At 49.1% G+C, this 20638-nt stretch overlaps 1 protein-coding gene across 2 annotated transcripts in view; it reads right to left on the bottom strand.

Moving 5' to 3' along the window:
* LOC105486496 (hippocalcin like 1) overlaps positions 1–20638 on the bottom strand; it is a 122691-nt gene that overhangs the window by 101145 nt on the left and 908 nt on the right. The window lies entirely within an intron of this gene.

Here is a 20638-nt window from a genome sequence, read left to right as displayed (position 1 = left end):
TTCCATGAAGTAGCCAGTGGAAGTGTATATGGAAGTTCCAACAGGATGCGGATTTTGTTGTTGTTGTTGTTGAGATGTCTCCCCAGGGCCTGGAAGAATCCCTGGCATACAGTAGGCACTCCATAAATATTTGTGGAATGAATGGATGTGGGCTAATTCTCATTACCTGAGGTCATGCCTATAAAGCAGTAGGACAGTGCTGGTCATTTGAGCTTTTATTATTTTCATTAGAGTGAGGCGTGGTTGGTGCTCAACTAAGGTAGTACACCACTGGGCTGTGAGAGATGGGGCTGGCTGCAGGGTAAGGGGTACAGGTTGGGGAGCCTCATCTGGGGCTGACACCTGTAACTGCCTCAGCCGCCCACCGCCTTCAGCAATCCCACCTAACGTGCTCCCACTGCCAGGGCCTGGGGTACAGGCCTGGGACCAGACCCGGCGTGAAACCAAGCTGAATGGGAACGTGTTTGGTCCCTGCTGGCCAGGGCACTCTGTCTACTGGAAAGAAAGGCTTTTTTACGCCATTCCCTCTGAAAGGTGCTCTAACACTGAAGTTAGGGTACAAGGTGCACAGGGGACAACAAAGAAAGGGTAGCAGCCGGCTTGAGAGGCTGGACGGGAACCTGAAAGCAAGGGTTGAGAGCATGGAGCACCACGACCCCAAGCATACACGCTGGGACTCCACGGGGAACGCGTCTGGGGAGCAGGAGGAGCCAGGTCAGGGAGTTGTGCTAGAAACACGCCATGAGGTGGCCAGTGGTGGAGGCTGCAGCACAGTCATGGTGGACCTCAGGGTCAGCCTGGGATATCTGAATCCTGATGCCCAACTGAGAGACCAGCTTAACACAACGGAGGCACAGGGAAGCAGAAGAGGCCAGTGTGTCTCCCAGGCCTGCCTGCTGTCTGAGCAGCCAGGACTCTCTCTGGAGGACTTGGGGACAATGTTGGACATTCCATCAATGAGGAATGCATTTGGCTGCAAACAACATAAAACCTGACAAGCGGTGGCTTAGGTAAGAGTGGCTTAGATAAGAAAGGGTCTTTTTTGTGTCACAGAACAAAGTTCCAGGTGCAGGAGATCCAAGGTTCAGGTGGTAGCTCAAGAATGCCATCAAGGTCCGAGTCTTTTTCTGCTCCACTGTCTTTAGCACATGGATTTCAACCTCATGGCCACAGAACAGCTGCCCCATCCCCAGGAATCACATCTGCTTTCCAGGCAGGAAGAAGATGCATGGGCCAAAAATCTTCTGTCTTGGGACTTTGACTCTATTCAGAAAGGGAGGCCCCTCCCAGTAGGCCACCCCCCAGCCAGAAAGGGCCAGTGAGGCCTAAACTCACTGGGCCCCCCGATTGGGGGAGCAGCTGGTGAATCAAGCCTTTCATTTTCCAGCCTCTTGGTGGAGGCAACCTTGCACCCGCTGTTCCCTTGCACCCGCTGTTCCCTTGCACCCGCTGTTCCCTTGCACCCGCTGTTCCCTTGCACCCGCTGTTCCCTTGCACCTGCTGTTCCCTTGCACCCGCTGTTCCCTTGCACCCGCTGTCCTCCTGGGGTTTTCATGTGACTTCTGCCCTTATTTTCTTCAACTCTTTGCTCAGATGTCACCTTCTCATGAGGCCTTCTCTGACCACCCTATTTAAAACTGTGGCTGGGCACAGTGGTTCATGCCTCTAATCCCGGCACTTTATAAGGCTAAGGTGAGAGGATCACTTGAGCCCAGGAGTTCAAGACAAATTTGGGCAATCCAGTGAGAACCCATCTCTACTAAACGTTTAAAAATTATCCAGGAATGATGGGGTATGCCTGTAGTCCCAGCAACTCGAGAGGCTGAGGCAGGAGGAACATGTAATCCCTAGAGTTGCAGGATGGTGCCTGGGCAACAGAGCAAGACCTTGTCTCTAAAAAAAACGAAAAATAAAATTCCGTCTCTCTGTTTGCCTAAGAGAAATGAAAACATATGTCCACAAAAAGACTTGTACACTTGTACAAAAAAACTTGTTCCTCACAGCATTGTTCAGAACAGCCAAAAGTGAAAACAGTCCAAATGTTCATCAACAGATGAATGGGTAAACCAAATGTGGTCTATCCATACACTGGAATATTATTCGGCTACCTGAGGGCATGCAGCACGGATACACATGCAGCATCAGCAGTGCATGAAAACACTGTGCTTGGTAAAGGAAGCCAGATGCAAAAGGCCTCATATTGCATGATTTCCTTGATATAAAATGTCCAGAAGTGGCAAATCCAGAGACACCAAAAGTAAATTATTGGTTTCCAGGACCTAGGGCACGAGGAGATTGCGGAGTGACTGCTAATGGCTATGAGATTTTTTTCTGGGGTGATGAAAATGTTCTGAAATTAGAAGCTACTGGTGCTCAACTTTGCCAGTATACTAAAAGCAACTGAATTGTACATTTTTAAATGGTGACTTTCATGGTATATGGTACCTAAATTATATTTTATTAAAACAACAACAACAACACTTTCCCCTGAAAAAAAGAAAACATTGCACATCTCACTGATACAGCTTGGATGTGTCACCCACATCTCATGTTGAATTGTAATCCCCAGTGTTGGGGGTGAGGCCTGGTGGGAAACGATTGGATCACGTAGGTGGATTTCTCATGAATGGGTTCACACCATCCCCTTGGTTCTGTCCTCGAGAAAGTGAGTTCTCACAAGATCTGATTGTTTAAAAGTGTGTGACACCTCGCATTTTTTTCTCTCTTGCTTCTGCTTTCTCCATGTGACGTGTCTTCTCCCCCATCACCTTCTGCCACTATTGTAGCTTCTCAAGGCCGCCCTAGAAGCTGAGCAGATGCCAGCATCATGCTTCCTGTACAGCCTGAAGAACCGTGAGACAATTAAACCTCTTTTCTTTATAAATCACCCCATCTCAGGTATTTCTTTATAACAATGCAAGAATGGCCTAATACACTCACCCTCCTCCATACAATACCCTCACCCTCTTCACTAATTTATTGTTTTCCACAGTCTCATCACCTTCTAAGTATTACTATATTATACAACATAATCTACTTATTTAGTTTACTGTTGTTGCTCCCAGCTAGAAACAGAAGCCCTGAGAGGGTAGGTCTTCGGCCTAGATCATTCTCTTAGCACAGAGACTGGTACATACAGTAGGTACTATGTGAATGAATGAATGAATGAATGAATGAATGAATGGGAGCTCCACCAAGGGGCTAGGTAGAGCCCACTGATGTGAGAGCACCTTTCCCTCCCCAGGGATTCTCTATCCAGGCCCACTCTCTGCTTAAATAGAGGCTCCCAAACCCAGGGTCCCTGTCCGTTCTTACACTGTTATAAAGAACTACCTGAGACTGAATAATTTATAAGGAAAAGAGGTTTAATTGGCTCACGGTTCCACAGGCTGCACAGGAAGCATGGCTAGGGAGAGCTTGGGAAACTTACAATCACGGCAGAAGGGACAGCAGGCACGTCCTACCTGGCTGGAGCAGAAGGGAGAGCAGGGGGAGGTGCTTCACACTTTCAAACAACCAGATCTCGTGAGAACTCACTCACTGTCATGAGAACAGCAAAGGGGAACTCTGTCCCCCATGATCCACTCACCACCCACCAGGCTCCTCCTCCAACACTAGAGATTACAATTCGACATGAGATTTGGGTGGGGACGCAAATCCAAACCATATCAGTCCATGTCCGTGGGGAGGCCCCAACCAAGTGGGGAGATAAGACTCATGTCTGGGAAGTGAAAGGCCAGGACTGATGCCCTGCAGACAGCCAGGCCACAGGAGCCCAGGCATCAGTGACCCAGTAGTGCCTCCGCAGGCTGCCTGAGCTAGCCCAGGAGGCTTCTTGGAGGACGCAGCCCCAAGCAAGACTGGGAGCTGCAAGGGGGACTCAGGGGGCTGCAGGAGCAAGAGGGCCTCCCAGGCAGGCAGGTTGGCAGGAAGCAAATACTCCTCTCCTTAAATGATGGCACCAAGAAGAAGATGAGCATTGTCTTTCTCCCTTAATTCAAGACCCAGACCTGCGGCAGGGAGTCAGTCCCCTGCAGCCCAGGACCTGCTCCATTTAGCAAGGCATACGTCAGGTGGGAAACGAATCCCTGAGGATTTCAGACCTTCTTGGATCATTCTCTTAGCACAGAGACCGGCACATAGTAGACACTATGTGAATGAATGAGTGAGTGAATGAATGAATGGGAGCTCCACCAAGGGGCCAGGTGGAACCCACTGATGTGAGAGCATCTTTCCCTATCCAGGGATTCTCTCTGCAGGCCTGGTCTCCGCTTAAACAGAGGCTCCCAAACACAGGGTCCCTGTATTAGTCTGCCCACCCCACCCCACCTGCCCTTCAGCCCATCATCCCCTGAAAAGGTGATCACAAACTGGCTGCTTGAGCAGAGCTGCTTGCTAAATCGATGCTCTGATTTGAGCCACGCCTGGCTGCCTGTGCTTGAACAAGCATTTTTCATCTGAGAGTCCAGCTCCCAGGCTGCCCGGTACATAACAGCAAATTACTCCCCTGCCTGGCAGACAAAAAGAGGAGGCTGCATGCTCCCACAGGCACGGGGGCTTGCTGCAAACATGGTCCCAGTTCCCCTGCAAGGCTCCAGGCCTCTCCTGTAGGCTGACATCTTGCAGAGGGAAAATGAAAAATACAGGTTGACTCCAGACTGGGGGATGGAAAAGTGCAGAAGGCTCAGAACTCAAATTTCCACAAGGGAAGCCCCAGGAACCCATCAAGGAAACCTGCAGTTTCAGACCCTCCCGTGCCGGGGCAGCAGGAGGTGAATATGGAAAGACTGATGATGAGGACGACAACGATGTTGATGATGGTCCTTACACTGATACAGCACTTTAGAGCTTAGAAGAGGATTAATGGCAACTATTACAAGCAGCCTGCGAAACACAGGCTGTAGGATTCCCATTTCACAGATGAGGATATAGACGCTACAAGGCCGTGTCCACAAAAGCATGGTAGTGGTCCCAGCAGACTCAAGGGCTGGCATGGAGAAGGCACGGGTGGGTGCTGTTCAAGCTTCAGGGAGGGTAGCAGGATAGGAACAGACTCCATAAAGAGGCATTGATTTTCCTTTAAAAAGGATGGCTTATTCACTACCCATTACACTGTAAGGGAGTGGGTCAGTCTCAAGACAGCAGCTCTTGGCTGCCCTTACCCTCCCAAATGGAGTTGCAAGCGCCTCCTCTCAAGTCTCTAAGCCCACGGCACTTGGGGCCTGAGGTTTGTTTTCTCATTCAGATCACAGCATCCTTTGCCACTAGAAAACCAAGACCACCCGGCCCATCACCGACTGCACATGGAGGCTGGGGTCTGTCACTTTCTCCACATCACCAATGTCCAGTGCTATCACCAACTCTACCCACACCCGTGCGCAGCCTTATCAGGCCTGTCACAAGGCCACTTGAGGACCCCATCAGTTAACAAGCATGGGCAAAACAGGCTGTCCAGCACCGGGACTGCAGTAGACCCTTGCTGACCACAAACCCACAGAAGGGAGAAAAAGAGTGGCCGCCTTTTGCTCCTGAAATAACTGCAAAGATGTAACTTCTGCAGGTGTCAGCTAGGGTTGGGGAGTCTGGGGCGGGGGTGGGGGAGTAGAACCCACCTGGGGCCTACAACGGCTGCCATTGTGGGACACTCTATTTGAGTGAGTTCAAGGATGCGGGTGCTGAACTAGATGGAAGGAGAAAGATTTGTCAATATTTGACAAGTCCTAGGAAGTGCAAAGAGCTTTTTACAGCCAACCACCAAGTGACTGCCTTTAGAAATGGGGAGAGACCCAAGAATATGCATAAATAGGATTTTTTTCGTGTATGAAATTATCAGAAGCAGACTGATAAAGCACTGCTCTCCATTCTGAAAAATGCCACTGAATAATAACGCATCAAACAAAACAGACGATGTTATCGTCCATCCAACGAGGCATATGCCCACTCGTCCCATGGGGACAACAAGAGAGGTTCCAGGCCCCAAGGTTTAGCTGTGGCTGATGGTGAATGCGAGCCAGGAACGGGTCAGCCCAGGGCCCCCTCGTGGGCTTCACGTGGTCTAGGATCACGACCCTAACGCAAGCTCCGCCAGGGCAGGGCCTCCAATGGTCTTGCTCTATATTGCATCCCCAGTGCCCAGGCCAGGATTTGGCAAACCATATATAATAATTGTTGAGGCCGAGCACGGTGGTTCACACCTGTAATCCCAGCACTTTGGGAAGCCAAGGCGGGCGGATCACCTGAGGTCAGGAGTTCGAGACAAGCCTGGCCAACCTGGTGAAACCCCGTCTCTACTAAAAATACAACAATGAGCCAGGCGTGGTGGTGCATCCCTGTACTCCCAGCTATTCAGGAGGTTGAGGCAGGAGAATTGCTCGAACTCGGGAGGTGGGGGATGCAGTGAGCTGAGATCACACCACTGCACTCTAGCCTGGGAGGCAGACTGAGACCCTGTCTCAAAAAAAAAAAAAAAAAAAAGTTGAATTATTTTAAGGGGTAATCATCATCCACCCCAAAGCAGGCATCTCTAGCTTTAAGAGATTTTGCTGGGGAAGTTGTCGTTGCTGTTTTGGACAGGGGGTCTTGATGCTTGGAAGTGTTTCTGATAGGAAAATGTAGGGTTATGTAGGATTCATAATTAAGCAAAACAAAACCAAGGACAAAATTATGTCAGAAATCGCACTGTAAGTCAAGAAAAACATCTGATCTGTGTTTAGAAAAACTTAATTCACACACACTATTGCAGAAATATCACATAAAGTGAGCTGATTTCTTTTCCAGGACAACTGAGATAGATACCCAGGAAACCGCAGGGACACACCTGGTCTCCATAGCAACCTACCTGTCTCCAGTGATAGGCGAGCAGGCTTCCTGCCTCTGTGTTAAATCTTGTAATAACCCGAGGGCCCAGAGTTTGAAAAGAGCAATTTCTGAACGCTGAAGCCATACTATTTTTTTTTAATGTGGTATCATAGGTAAAGATCCTGAAATTATTTACGAGACATGATAGAATTTTGCTGAAAATTACATTTTCTTCTCCAGATCATAAATATGAACAGTAGACTATAAAGATGGGATTCTTTCAATATCTAATCCAAGAAACAGCAAGCAGCTACTGAGTGAGTAGCAAAGGCAACCTCTGGTTTCTCGGATTTTACAGTGATGTGATTTGCCTGGGGAGGCAGCCCGGCCCCAGCATCCCTCTCCTTTGTTCACCCTGAAATTAATCTTTCCTATTAGCCAATTTTTCTGATGGCTGGCCTCATCTTCATAACTTTCCACTACTGACTCAATATCCGGGACTCAGACAGATTAAACCTCTGAAAAGCAATGGGGAGTAACAGCCTGAGAAGCCTTTGGAGGGAAGCCATTGAAAGTCAGGAATGGCCCTCACGAGGGCTGAGGTGGCCCTGCTTACCCGCCAGCAAAGAAATATGGTCAACCCAGCGTCAACAGTCTGAGTCACAGAGAGAGAAAGAAGGATCACCGCCAGGAGTCTTCCAATTCACAGGGGCTGGAGACCAGCAGGCCCATTCTCTGGGGGTCATGAAGAACGGGCAGGGAAGGGGAGCAGAAAAAGTTATTTTCAAAAAGGGAGCTGAAACATATTAGAATGACAGACAAATAGTAAGGAGATTATTCCTGGAAAAGCAAGGGCTGCGAAAAGCGACAGCAGGGTCTGGTGGTACCAGGACATCAAACCACTTCATTAAAATACCCAAGGTTCAAACAGCAAGTGCCGAGATGGCTCCTTCCAGGTCAACAAACGAAGTGAATGCCCAAGTTCAAGAACACAAAAAAGAAAAACCATATTCTAAATAATAAACAAACTCTACACTATGCCACACTGAAATGGTGAATTTCCTGGAAGACTCTGGATGTTTTTTTGTTGTTGTTGTTGTTTTTTTTTTTTTTTTTTTGAGAGCAAGTCTCACTCTGTTGCCCAGGCTGGAGTGCAGTGGCCTGATCTCAGGTCACTGCAACCTCCACTGCCTGGGTTCAAGCAATTCTCGTGTGTCAGCCTCCCCAGTAGCTGGGACTATAGGCGTGAGCCACCATGCCCAGCTAATATTTGTATTTTTAGTAGAGATGGGGTTTCACCATGTTGGCCAGGCTGGTCTCGACCTCCTGACCTCAGGTGATCCGCCTGCCTCAGTCTCCCAAAGTGCTGGGAGTACAGGCGTCAGCCACCTCACGTGGACTGCATGTTTTTCTTTATGTCCTAGGTAACAGATTTGCTCAGTGTTGAATTTCAATGCAGCGAACACATTTTAATAAGGGATTACGCTACATTTCCATTAATTTAAATAATCACAAGTATGGAAATTATGGATTCCAGCCAGTCTGACCATAACAAGAAAGTTTGCTATGCAAATTAAGAGGGTAAACAAAGGCTGGGTATTTGGAGTTCCTCCTGGAGCCTTTTTTCTGTCTAATTGCAAAAATAATAAATGCCCACTGGTGAAAATTTAGAATGTGGCAAAACATGAAGAAGCAAGAAAGACCATGATCCCATGGACTACAACCACTGTTAACATTTGGATATATTTCCTTCCCATCTATTTTCTCTGACTTTCTTCCCCCTCCAAACATAAATGAAATGAAACTGTGTGCATAATTCTTCATCTTGCTTCCCAGCCCCACATTTGGGAGAAATTTTTAAACAGCTGATTTTCAGTCTCTTTATACCTACTATCTACCACCTACTATCCTAGACTAATCTATCTAATATCTACTATTCTCCTACCGCCAATGTGCTAATTTCAAATAATTCTTAGCAATTCATTAAAAAAAACCAATTTGAAGCAAAATCTGGTCAGTAGTTTACATTACTATATATACTTTTGTCTGAAAATAATACAATTACTTGTGTCTATAATACTCCCTACTTCTGACTACTCTCTAATTCACAATTAGTTAAGAAGTTTGGCTGACCAGTTTCTTACGTAATCAGTACTATCACCTCCTGAGAAGAACGTAAAGATATCATTATAATGAGGAAAGCAACAACTCTGGCAGTGGTTTTTCTTGCTAGAGCATCCTCTTAAGGGAACAGTAAACAGCTTCTAAATAAGGCACCCAATCTACAGCCTAAGAACCTAGCTGACTGCCAACCTTCTTCAATGCTCCCACAGTGAATATCCCACTGCGGTCACTCACCTCTGTGTCTGTCTCCCACTTATGCCATGAGTCCCTGTCTTCTTAATCTCAGCTTCTTAATATAGGAAGTTAACAGGAAAGGTTGAATGGTGAGCTGGGTGCATGAAACCAACCCACAGAGCTCACCTCCCTAACTTCCAACCTTAATATCTTCCTGCCACCCCCGCAGCCCCACACCAATCTCTCCTAATCTGTGCTCCACAAAGGCGTTCCTCAATGTTATCAGTTTCTTCGGAATCATAATGCTGCCTCTTAAGATGGCAGTTGCTAAGATGCCTGCATATTGTAAGAGGTTTCTTTTTTTTTCTTTTTTTTTTTTCCCTGAGACGGAGTCTTGCTCTGTCACCCAGGCTGGAGTGCAGTGGTGCAGATCTCTCAGCTCACTGCAACCTCTGCCTCCCGGGTTGAAGCAATTCTCCCACCTCAGCTTCCCGAGTAGCTGGGATTACAGGTGCCTGCCACCACGCCCAGCTAATTTTTATACTTTTAGTAGAGCTGGGGTTTCACCATGTTGGCCAGGCTGGTGTTGAACTCCTGACCTCATAATTTGCCCGCCTCAGCATCCCTAAGTGCTGGAATTACAGGCATGAGCCACCGAGCCCAGCCCAAGAGGTTTCACTTTTTTGCTGTCAATTTAGCTAGGAAAATTCTCTCTTTGCTCTATGTTGGATGTACCTATAATGCAAGTATGCATTTTTTTTTTTTTTAGATGGAGTCTCGCTCTGTCCCCCGGGCTGGAGTGCAGTGGTAGAATCTCTGCTCACTACAAGCTCCACCTCCTGGGTTCACGCCATTCTCCTGCCTCAGCTTCCCGAGTAGCTGGGACTACAGATGCCTGCCACCATGCCCGGCTACATTTTTTTTGTATTTTTAGTAGAGATGGGGTTTCACCGTGTTAACCAGGATGGTCTCGATCTCCTGACCTCGTGATCCACCCACCTCAGCCTCCCAAAGTGCTGGGACTACAGGCGTGAGCCACCGCGCCCGGCCTGCAAGTATGCATTTTTAAACATCTTTCCTGAATTGCAGAACTGACAGAGGATTTAGAGGCTGTTCAACCCTAAGCCCCATTTGTCAAACAAGGGAACTGAGATCTGGAGAGGCAATGTCCCCCATGCCAAGTCAAAGCCAGACATCAGTGACGGGACGGGAGTCATTCTGCCAACCCTCAAGCCTTGTTGGCTTCCAGACCACTGTCCCACAGTTTTAACAAATGCATAAAACAAACTCTCACCAATTGATGACAAACATAGGAAACACTAGCAGTGCCCTGACCTCGCTACTCAGACCTGCAAAGCCAGCCGTCAGGCAAGGTGTTAAGATTTTAATGAAGGCAGCCGCCGTCCTACAGTTAAGGAATTGCGGAGTGGTTCAGTCGCAAATCTGGGTAGACATTGTGTTCTGTTCCAGGCTCTGTGTCAGGAATGTGGGGGTCACCAAGGAGAAATCCACAGGGTCCTACCTAAAGTGGCCTACCACCCTGGGAGAGGTGGACAAGCAGTAAAGTCAGGCTCCAGCTAGAATAATTTGTCCTCCCTGGAGGGACAAAGGAGAGCTTCACAGAGCAGGTAACACTGGCTTACTCCTGGGCCTGAAGGAATACATGAGATTCTCCCAGAATCTTCTAGATCAGTGATTCTCCTGGAGATCCTTTCAGAAGAATCACACTCCACCATCATCCACGTGGGTTCTCTATGCCTATACTCATCCTGTCCTGACTACCCTAATTACCAGACCAACAGTAGAAAACCCCCAAAGAACAGCTAACTCACCAGGAATGCACCATGTGAAGCACGGTCCAAAGCAGCCCAAAGGTTGAGAAGCACCATGATGTTGGTGACAGTGATGGCGATGGTGGTGATGGTGATGATCATGGGGATAGAGATGACAGTAATGATGATGATGGTGGTGGTGGTGGTGATGACGATGGTGATAATGACAGCAATGATAGTGATGGTGAATGGTGATGGTGACAGTGATGATGGTGATGGCAATGGTGGTGATGGTGATGACAGTGATAGTGATGGGGATCGTGATGAGGATGGGAATGACAATGATGATGGTGGTGGTGGTGGTGATGATGACGATAGTGATAATGACAGCGATGATAGTGATGGTGAATGGTGATGATGACCGTGGTGATGATGGTGATGGTGATGATGGTGGTGGTGATGGTGACGACAATGATAGTGATGATGATGGTGATGACAGTGATGACAGTGATGGTGATGGTGATGATGATGGGGATGGGGATGACAGTGATGATGATGATAGTGATGGTGATGGAGAGTGGTGATGATGACAGTGATAATGATGGTGATGGTGATGGATATGATAGTGATGATGATGGTGATGATGAATGGTGATGATAACAGTGATGATGGTGATGATGATGATAGTGATGATGAGTGGTGATAACAGTGATGATGGTGATGGTGATGGTGGTGGTGATGGTGATGACAGTGATGGTGATGGTGATGATGACAGTGATGGTGATGGTGAAGGTGATGGTGATGACAGTGATGGTGATGGTGATGATGACAGTGATGATGATGGTGATGGTGATGGTGAAGGTGATGGTGATGACAGTGATGGTGATGGTGATGATAGTGATGGTGATGGTGATGGTGATGATGATGGTGGTGGTGATGGTGGTGGTGATGGTGATGACAGTGATGGTGATGGTGATGATGACGGTGATGATGATGGTGATGGTGATGATAGTGATGGTGATGGTGATGATGATGGTGATGGTGATGATGATGGTGATGGTGATGATGGTGGTGGTGATGGTGATGACAGTGATGGTGATGGTGATGACGATGGTGATGACAGGGTGATGATGACAGTGATGATGGATGATGAATGATGATGGTGACAGCAATGATGATGGTGGTGATGATGATGATGGGGATGGGGATGACAGTAATGATGATGATGATGATGGGGATGGAGAGTGGTGATGATGACAGTGATAATGATGGTGATGGTGATGGATATGATAGTGATGATGATGGTGATGATGAATGGTGATAACAGTGATGATGGTGATGGTGATGGTGGTGGTGATGGAGAAAGGTGATGATGACAGTGATAATAGATATGATAGTGATAATGATAATGGTGATAATGGTTTTGGGGAGCCAGCAACTGGCCCAGCACAAACCACAGGGGGAAGGAGCTATGGGCCACAGTGAGCCCATTACACTGTTGGGGATCCCTGGCCCCAAAACGTGGAATTCCTTACCTGTGCTCTACATCTTCTCCCCCCACTCCCACCCACACTGTGAAAATAATTCTCAAATGCATAACCTTTCACCTTACAATGAGCTCTGAGAATAATCGGCCAGGCCATATTGTTTTAAGATAAGGTGACAGCATATCACCAAGAACATACGCTCATAAAAGCAGCAATTCTTTATCCCTGGATGTCTTCAGAAAGAAGAGGGAAAACCAACCCCTAAGAAATAAGAATGAATTGTACCTGCCAACATTACAGCATGAAGGCAAGCAGGGCCTTAGCACCTGCCAGAAGCCTGTGTCTACCTTTACTGGCTGGGAAGAAGAAACCCAGAGAAGCCACGGCAGCCACATCTCATGTCCCACCCCTGGAGGCTAAGCCCCTGCCAGACATCCAAGCTGCGTCACCAGCATGGGCTCCACACTGCACGACTGAAGAGTTTCTAATAAAGCACACCCCAACCACTGCCGAAAAATTGGGGGGTGGGGGGACAACCAGTTCTGCCACCCACGGCTCTGTCTCAGCCCCTGAAGCTGGGGGCTTTTCTGGACCTCCCACATCCCACACTCATTCTGCCAGGACTGTCTCGAGCCACACACAGTAAATACGGAAAACTGCATGATGTTGAAAATGATTTTTTTCAACATAGGTGATCGATTCTGAGAGGTTCTCACTTCTCCCCAAAAATTGATTACAGGGCAGCAAATAGAAAAATGGGAGTGAAAGGGAGGAGTGGGGGCTGTCATCAATTCTGCTTTCTGGAAACGTCTGCTAAATGCACAGAAAGAAGGCAGAGAGCTGAGCATTTTGCTGCCAGAGAAAAAGAGCACTGCAGTAGATACACACCGCTGTACGGAACCGCGGCTCTGCGAGTATGCCCAGCAGTCTTCCTCAGGCCTGCCAGCACGAATGCTCCCAGATCCGATCTGTGCTCTGCACATACTCACAGAGGGAGGGGACCACCAGCTCTGGGCCTCGCTATGCTTGAGGAACAACCTACAGCTCTCTCTATGCAGCCCCCACCACCAAGCTCAGGGTCTCTATAGGTGCATCAGGGACCCTGAGAGATGCTTCTCAGAAGGCCTGAGGCTGGGACAATCCAAAATGGCGGCTCCCCAAACTCCAAGCAGTAACCAGCACTGGCTGCCTTCTGGAAGCCTCCACACACACAGCAATCACAGACTCCAGCATCAAACCCCTTGCTATGACAGCCTGGATCAAAACATGCCTCATAAGCCTGAATTTGAAAAGGAATTCTGTACTCAGTGGCAGAGGAGGCACTAGATCCAAGAATGTTTAAAGAGTTAACGGCAACCACCACCACTTATTCCACACGTGACCAGCCAGACTCACCTGGCTACTCACATCTGCGTTCCCGTCTATGTCTGAGCTGCGCCTAGAACCTCTTTCTGCACATAAGCAAACAGACTCAGAGAACATCACCGGCCAATAAACAACAGAGCAAAGACTACAATTCAAACCTCAGTGTTCCCGATCTTTCCCCCAAGGTATTTTGCAAATGAGGGTCTAATACCTTGATCCAAGAATGTCTTGGTTCTTTCCACCACAATTTCTTTCACGGTTTCTGTCCACCGTGAGAGTTCTCTACAACCACGGGAGAGAATGGTCATTTGTGATCTACCTAGCGTACAATGGGTATACAATTTCTGCATCTTGGTTTGCGCATCTGTCAAATGGCATCTCATCCTCTGCTCTCTTCCTTAAAGAATGAAAATGATCCAAGGAGAGAAATGCATCAGAAATGCATTCAAAAAACTGAAATGCACCAAGCCACCCAAGTCCGCAGTACCACTGCATTCAACACCCTCCCCCAGCCCCTTCTATTTGCCAGGAGACCTCTCCGCACACACACATTGCTTGAACCATCTCTCCCTGTTCGATTGTGGACTAGGCAGGTACTGGGGCAACACTGTGTGAGCACGTGTCACACAGCACTCATGCCCTAGAAGGGGCTTCCATGGCTTCAGAAGGGATGACAAGACTCGTACAGGAAAATCTGAACACCAGCTCAGGCGAGGCCATAAAAGGGCATATCATTACTACCAAAACAAGGGCGGAAGAGAAAGTGACCTCATTTAATTCTTGATGCTTCCACTTTCTGCTGATGCCCTTGGGCTACTTATTTGCTCTGGGCCTCCTCAGTTTTTTCATTTAGAAAAATGGCTTGGACTGGGCACAGTGGTTCACACCTATAATTCCAGCACTTTGAGAGACCAAGGCTGGAGGATCATTTGAGCCCAGGAGCTCAAGACCAGTGTAGGCAACATAGCAAGACCTCATCTCCACAAAATATTAAAAAATCAGCCAGGCCTGGTGGTGTGTACTTGTAGTCCTAGCTACTCAGGAGACTGTGGCAGGGGGATTGCTTGGGCCCAGGAGTTCAAGGCTGCAGTGAGCTGGGATCACATCGCTGTACTCCAGCCTGGGCAACAGAGCAAGACTCTATCTCAAAAAAAAAAAAATTGTTAAGAAGCAGGGTCTCACAATATTGCCCAGGCTCAAATCCCTGGTTTCAAGCAATCCTCCCACCTCAGCACCCCCAAGTAGCTGGAACTACAGACAAGAGTCACCGTGCCTGGCTTAGAAAATAGGGTTTTGTTTTTTTGTTTTCTTTGTTTTCGTTTTGCCATTTGCCTCAAAAGTTCTTGATGAAACAAGTTAATGTATGTATGTAGCAGGGCTCACATCACCTGACACATCAATACATGCCCTGTATTTTTAATCCCAACACTCTGCTAGATACTCAGGAGTTATACAAAAGAAATGTGAGGAACACAACTTCAGCTGGTCCAGCCAACACACCTTGGGTATTCTTTAGGTGCCAGTGCTGTGCCAGGTGCAAGCATGAGAGGCCAGTAAGAGAGCTCGCCATCTCGCAGGCGGATGGTCAAGCACCCAGCTCACTCCACTGATGCTGGGGGAAAGATCGATTCTAACTGGAAGACTCCAGGAAGGCCTGAATGAAACGGCCCTTGGCCCGAACCGGTAAAAACACAGATGGAAAGAAAAGGCAAATCTAGAGACAGAGAGAAAATTTCTGGGGACTGAGGGCTTGAGGATGGGGACAGGGAATTTCCACAAAAGAGGGATCTTTCTGGGGTGATGGATATGTTCCAGAACTGGATTGTGGTGATGGCCGTGAACTCTGTAAATTTACTGAAAATCATTTAAAGTGGACACTTAGAATGGGCACACTTTATGAGAGATGAATTCTATCCTGGTAGAGCTATTAATTAAAACAAAAATGAGTAGGAGTTTAGCAGATAAGGAAGTCCGGGTGGGAGAGAAGAAAGGCACCAAACAATCCAGCCCCAACTCCAACCCCTCCGCCGTCCTCACAACTCTCCCAGGTGTCAGCTTACAGGGTGCTTCTCCAGGGTGTTCCCTATACCGGGGTAGGAGCTCCCCTCCGTAGCACTTCAAGCCCCTTGGTGTTATTTGATAGGTCCCCCACACACAACCCCCAGCCCAAGACCTTAAACTCTGCACAGGTAGGGAGGATGCCTGGGCCCAACCTTCTCAGACCCCAGCTTGGCACAAGGCACACAGTAGGTATCAGAAGCACTTACCGTGTAAGAGAATAAACCTTGGCGAGGTTGGGGAGGCAGAAGAGAGTGAGATGATGAAATCTGTGTTTTAAACCGTGAAGTGCTACCTGCATGGCTGGAGTGAAGGAACTGGAAGCATGCTCTGGGCCAAGGGTAGATAAGGCTCTGCTGTACAGGAAGAGTGGGTATGAGCCCTCAAAGAGGGCTGACCCGATTAGACGGCAAAGTGAAGATGGGGAAAGAGCTCCAAAACTCCCCAGAGATTTCTAGCTGTAACAAATGAGTAGATGAGACATGTTGACCATAATAGGTAGGAGACACAGCTTCAGCAAAGGAGATGTGTCCTCGGCTCTGCTTTGATGTGGAATAGCTCAGAGCCCACACCCAGTGTTGGGTCTGCAGCTCAGGGGGACAGCTCAGGTGTATATCTGTATCGCCTGCAAATGCACAGATGTGGGCACAGGTGAGTTCAGCCAGTGCACCTGGGCAGGTGGAAGGAACTATCCTCTAGAGATGCACTTAATATCATGCCTGCCTAAGGGGAGACGTCACTTGCCTAAGGGGACACAGAGCAAGGAAAGATTTAAGCTAGGACAAGAGAGTACTGAGGCGAAACCTGGGAAGACTTCCAAGAGGAGAACCACGCAACACTCAAAAGCCTTCCTCTTTTTTTCAGGGTCACAGCAAACTTATCCGTGCAGTACATATTTAATAATCCTGAGTTTTATTAGCCAAGGGTCAGAGACCCATCCCTTCCTGAAGAAGACTTCTTGTCTCATGCCACAGGTGGGCGAAGGCACCTCCACCCCCAGGCTCCTGGCTTCCTGCCAACTTGGGTAGTACCTCAAGTACCAAAAAGGTCCAAAGACCCAGAAAACCCAGCTGCGGGATTAGCAAGTATTCAGGGTGCACTTGCTTATTAAGGTAAAGGCACACAGTCCCAAGAAGTCATCTTTCCTGCCCTGCTGCTGGCAATGGAGGGTAGCAACAGGAAGAAAGAGGAGGTCTCTGGGAAGGACTTCTCTAGTTAGTCATGCCTCCGCTGTGAAGCTTTGCCTCTAAAATTCAGTTTTACTTGAAACGACATGGCCAAGGTAGGGCTCTTTAAAGGATTTACTGTGCTTTTTCAGATGATTAAAAAAAAAAATCTTGAGACTTGCACCCCGTTCATCAGCACCTAAGAAATGTTCCACCTGTCAAACTGTATTGATTACCTGAAGTCATATTACAATCTGCACCACTGGATTCCAACCATTTTTTATTCTTTGTAGAAAGTGATTTGAAGAAACCTTTTTTCCACAGGGTAACGGGCGCCAAAAGAGCCCCTAAGCGCATGCTGCTGTCTCCATAAACAGCCACCCTCTGTCATTCCCAGATTAGAAACTCAATCTAACGGGAAAAGAACAAGAGCTCCATGACATTCACAGATGTGCAGCTTTACCTGAGGACACAAGAACGACATAGAAACCCACTACTACTATAGGAGAGCAGGGAGCCCCAACGTAGAGCATGATGAAAATCTACACGTGTCTGCTCATCCTAACTCCAAACATGCCTCCCCCAACCCCCAGCACAATGACATCAGGTGCTGACAAATTAACAGAATACACATAATCCTCCATCAATCCTGGGCTGGCAACTCATCAATTGAGTGCATTATCCCACAATGAACAAGCATGGTTTAGGGCTTGCTGGAATGCAAAATTTTAGTACAAACCTAACCCCAATCTACATAAAAATTCAGCTGCCAAGTAGCTTAATCTTCAGTGCCAAATAAACTCTGGGGCCCCCTGTTAGTACCCTGGATTATCACTGGTTCATGAGTGAGCGTGGTACTCTACCACCTAAGAGTAGCAAAAAGGGTCTCAGAACAAGTGTCGCCGGGAGACAACTGCTCTGACGCACACTCAGCAGGGCACGCACTGTACCCGCGCTGCAGTCCTTGGAACTGTGCTTGCAGAGCCCTGAAGGTAGGGGGTGTGAGCACCAGCTCTTCAACAGGAGAAACAGCTCCAGGGTGAAATGGTGCTAGGTGAGTATGCGGCTCATGGCTGGGGTGCATGCACCAAGGGAAGTCCCGTCCTTGTCCTTCCATAGACGGCACTTCTAATTCTGCACAGTACTGTGGCCAGAAAGGGGATGGAGTGTGTCCACATTCTTGTATTTCACTTAGAATCTATCTCTAGGAGGGCTTGCTGGAAAAAAATGGGTCATTGGCTGGAGTTTGGGCAAATCTCTGTTCTTCTGGGGTTTTGACTTGTTCTGGTTTCTCCACAGGTCAAAAGTCCTTCCATTTATTGGATTCCAAAGACAAAGTCTCCCAAATTGTTATCACACATTGACATTTATGTTCCACCTTAAAAACAGCATAAAAGTGGAACGCAGAGGGAGCAGGCAAGGCTAGAACGTGGCACCGTGGCACCACATCCCACCACAAGGGAGAGGCAGGGCCCCAGGGCCTTCCCTTTGCCACATTATCCAATAAAACCTCAAGAGCTCAGTAATTACAGGCGCTTTCAAAAGTGAAACAGAAATAGATCTAAGGCCAAAACACTGGCTTGCTTGAGACAAAGACCTGGCTTTAACTAGAAAAAAATGAAAACAAAACAAAACAAAAACCTGGGTTTTGGTCTGTCTTCTGAGCTGAGAAAGCCAGACAGATTTTTTTTTAATATTAGTATGGAATCTGATTACGAGGAAAGACTAGGATTCACACCAAAAGCCCTTTTCTCCTGTAGGATATAAAATCAATTCATGAAACAGAAAACAGGGTGCATTCTAAGTGTGCTCCTGTCACCAAGTCAGGATGAAAAATGAGAAAATGAGCTAATCGCATCCCCCTGGCCTGCCATGGCTAGGACTGCAGGGCTTCAGTCCCCGCCGAGGGAAACCAAAGGAACCGGACCAGGTTTCTGTTCCTGGCTCCTAAGAGCCCGCAAAGCAGTCCGCCTCTCTGGGAACACCACCACGTAGCACCTGACACTTGGGAAGCGCATCCATACCAAAGGCCGCCCATGCCGCCCCCTCCTCAGCCCAATCTCATGCTGGCGCTCCATTATGATTGCCTCCTGCACTGGCGAGATCTGTGGCTCCCTTGGTTAAAGGCGATTTTTTTTTTTTTTTTCCAGAGAGAAAGACACTAGGGCGATGAAGGGAAAGAATATCGCTCGCTCTGGCCGAGGGCACCCGGCCCCAGGAGCTGGCCTTGCTGCGTCCAGCCAGCGCCGAGCCGCCAGGACTCTCCAGAGAGTGACTCGTGGTATGAGCTGGGTGCTCGTTCACTGTGGTTCAATTTTACGAATAGCAGGTTTCAAAAGTAAACGTTTTAAATTAAGGTATGGGACTAGAAGGAGGGTTCCCACGTGGGCCCCGGGCATGAGGCTGGCTGCAAGGGAGCAGGGATGGCAGGGGCTGGGGCTGGGGGTTGTCTAATGCCAAGGCCCGCAGCTGGACTTGGTGTCCTGGCAAACATCCTCCTCTGGTGGAATTGGGGTCAGCCGGGAGGAAAGGGGTGGCCTTTGGCGGCCAGGATACCCCGAGAGCCCGAGAACTGCGTGTGCAGGAAGCGCCAATTTCACGCCGTGGCTCTCGGACTCCACGGGCTGAGCTGCATCTTCCCGGACTAGGCACTTGTTGAACCAAAGGTCTCTCAACTCCGCAATTGCTGTCTCTCGGCCAGGAGAGGGACCCCCACACTCGCGCGGGAGCCTGGGGGCTGGGGCAGGGTCGGCGCCCCGCGCGGCGCTCTCGGGCATTCGCGGAGCCGGCGCCGCCCGGGAGGTGCGGCAAGAGGCAGCGCAGCTGGCAGCTAAACTTTCTCGAATGTCGGTGCTTCGCGGTTAAGTTAGGGCCAGGGAGAGGCACAAACACGCCCGGGGGAAATGCAAGGCCCCACCCACGATAAAGGAAAAAAAAAAGGTTTTAAACAGGAGACACTAATCCAATGAACACAGCACCTACTGTGTGCCGGGCATTGGGCCAAGAGCTGTCTTCAGTGCGTTCTCATTTCACCTGTCACCACAGCCCCCGAGGGAGGAGCTGTCCTCATTTGAAAGAGAAGCAAACCGCGACCAGGGAATGTGGCGCGTCTGGCCCAGGTCGCAGTGCGGGTCACGGGGAGGCCAAAGCTCTCCTCGTCGCCCCATGGCCCTGGGAGGAACGAGCGGATCGCCTCGGCGTGGGCCCCCACCCTTGGCAGAAGCTCACAGGCGACCCACGTGGGCCGCACGGACCTGTCCCCCTGAGAGGCTGGCCCAGCTTGCCTGCAAGGCCCGCGCTTGCCCCGTCGGATCCCAGCTGTCCTCGAGGCTCCTAAGCTAAGCATTGCGCCGACCAGCAGGGACAGGGGGCTCTGCACATGGGGCTGCACCGCCCACGCCCACTCCGCCACCCTGCTCTGCGCACAGCTGCTCACACACTACACCCGCCAGGCACCGCTCCCCACCAGCAACTGCCCCAACACACAATTCCACAAACGCAGTCCAAAATGTGCACACCTAAGGCACACACGGATGCCCACGAGTACACGCTATTCGAAAGACACACAACCGTCCGCCGTCACCCACGACTCCACCGCGCAGAGAAACGCGGGCACCCCCGGACACACACGCGCGCGCACAAACATACACGCAAAGAGCCGGATCGCAGCGCTCGCCGGTGCACAAGCCGGGTG

This window comes from Macaca nemestrina, chromosome 13 (genome assembly GCF_043159975.1).
Source record: "Macaca nemestrina isolate mMacNem1 chromosome 13, mMacNem.hap1, whole genome shotgun sequence".
Lineage (NCBI taxonomy): Eukaryota > Metazoa > Chordata > Mammalia > Primates > Cercopithecidae > Macaca > Macaca nemestrina.
The sequence above is the reverse complement of the archived record's forward strand: the minus strand, read 5'-3'. Positions and strand labels throughout refer to the sequence as shown.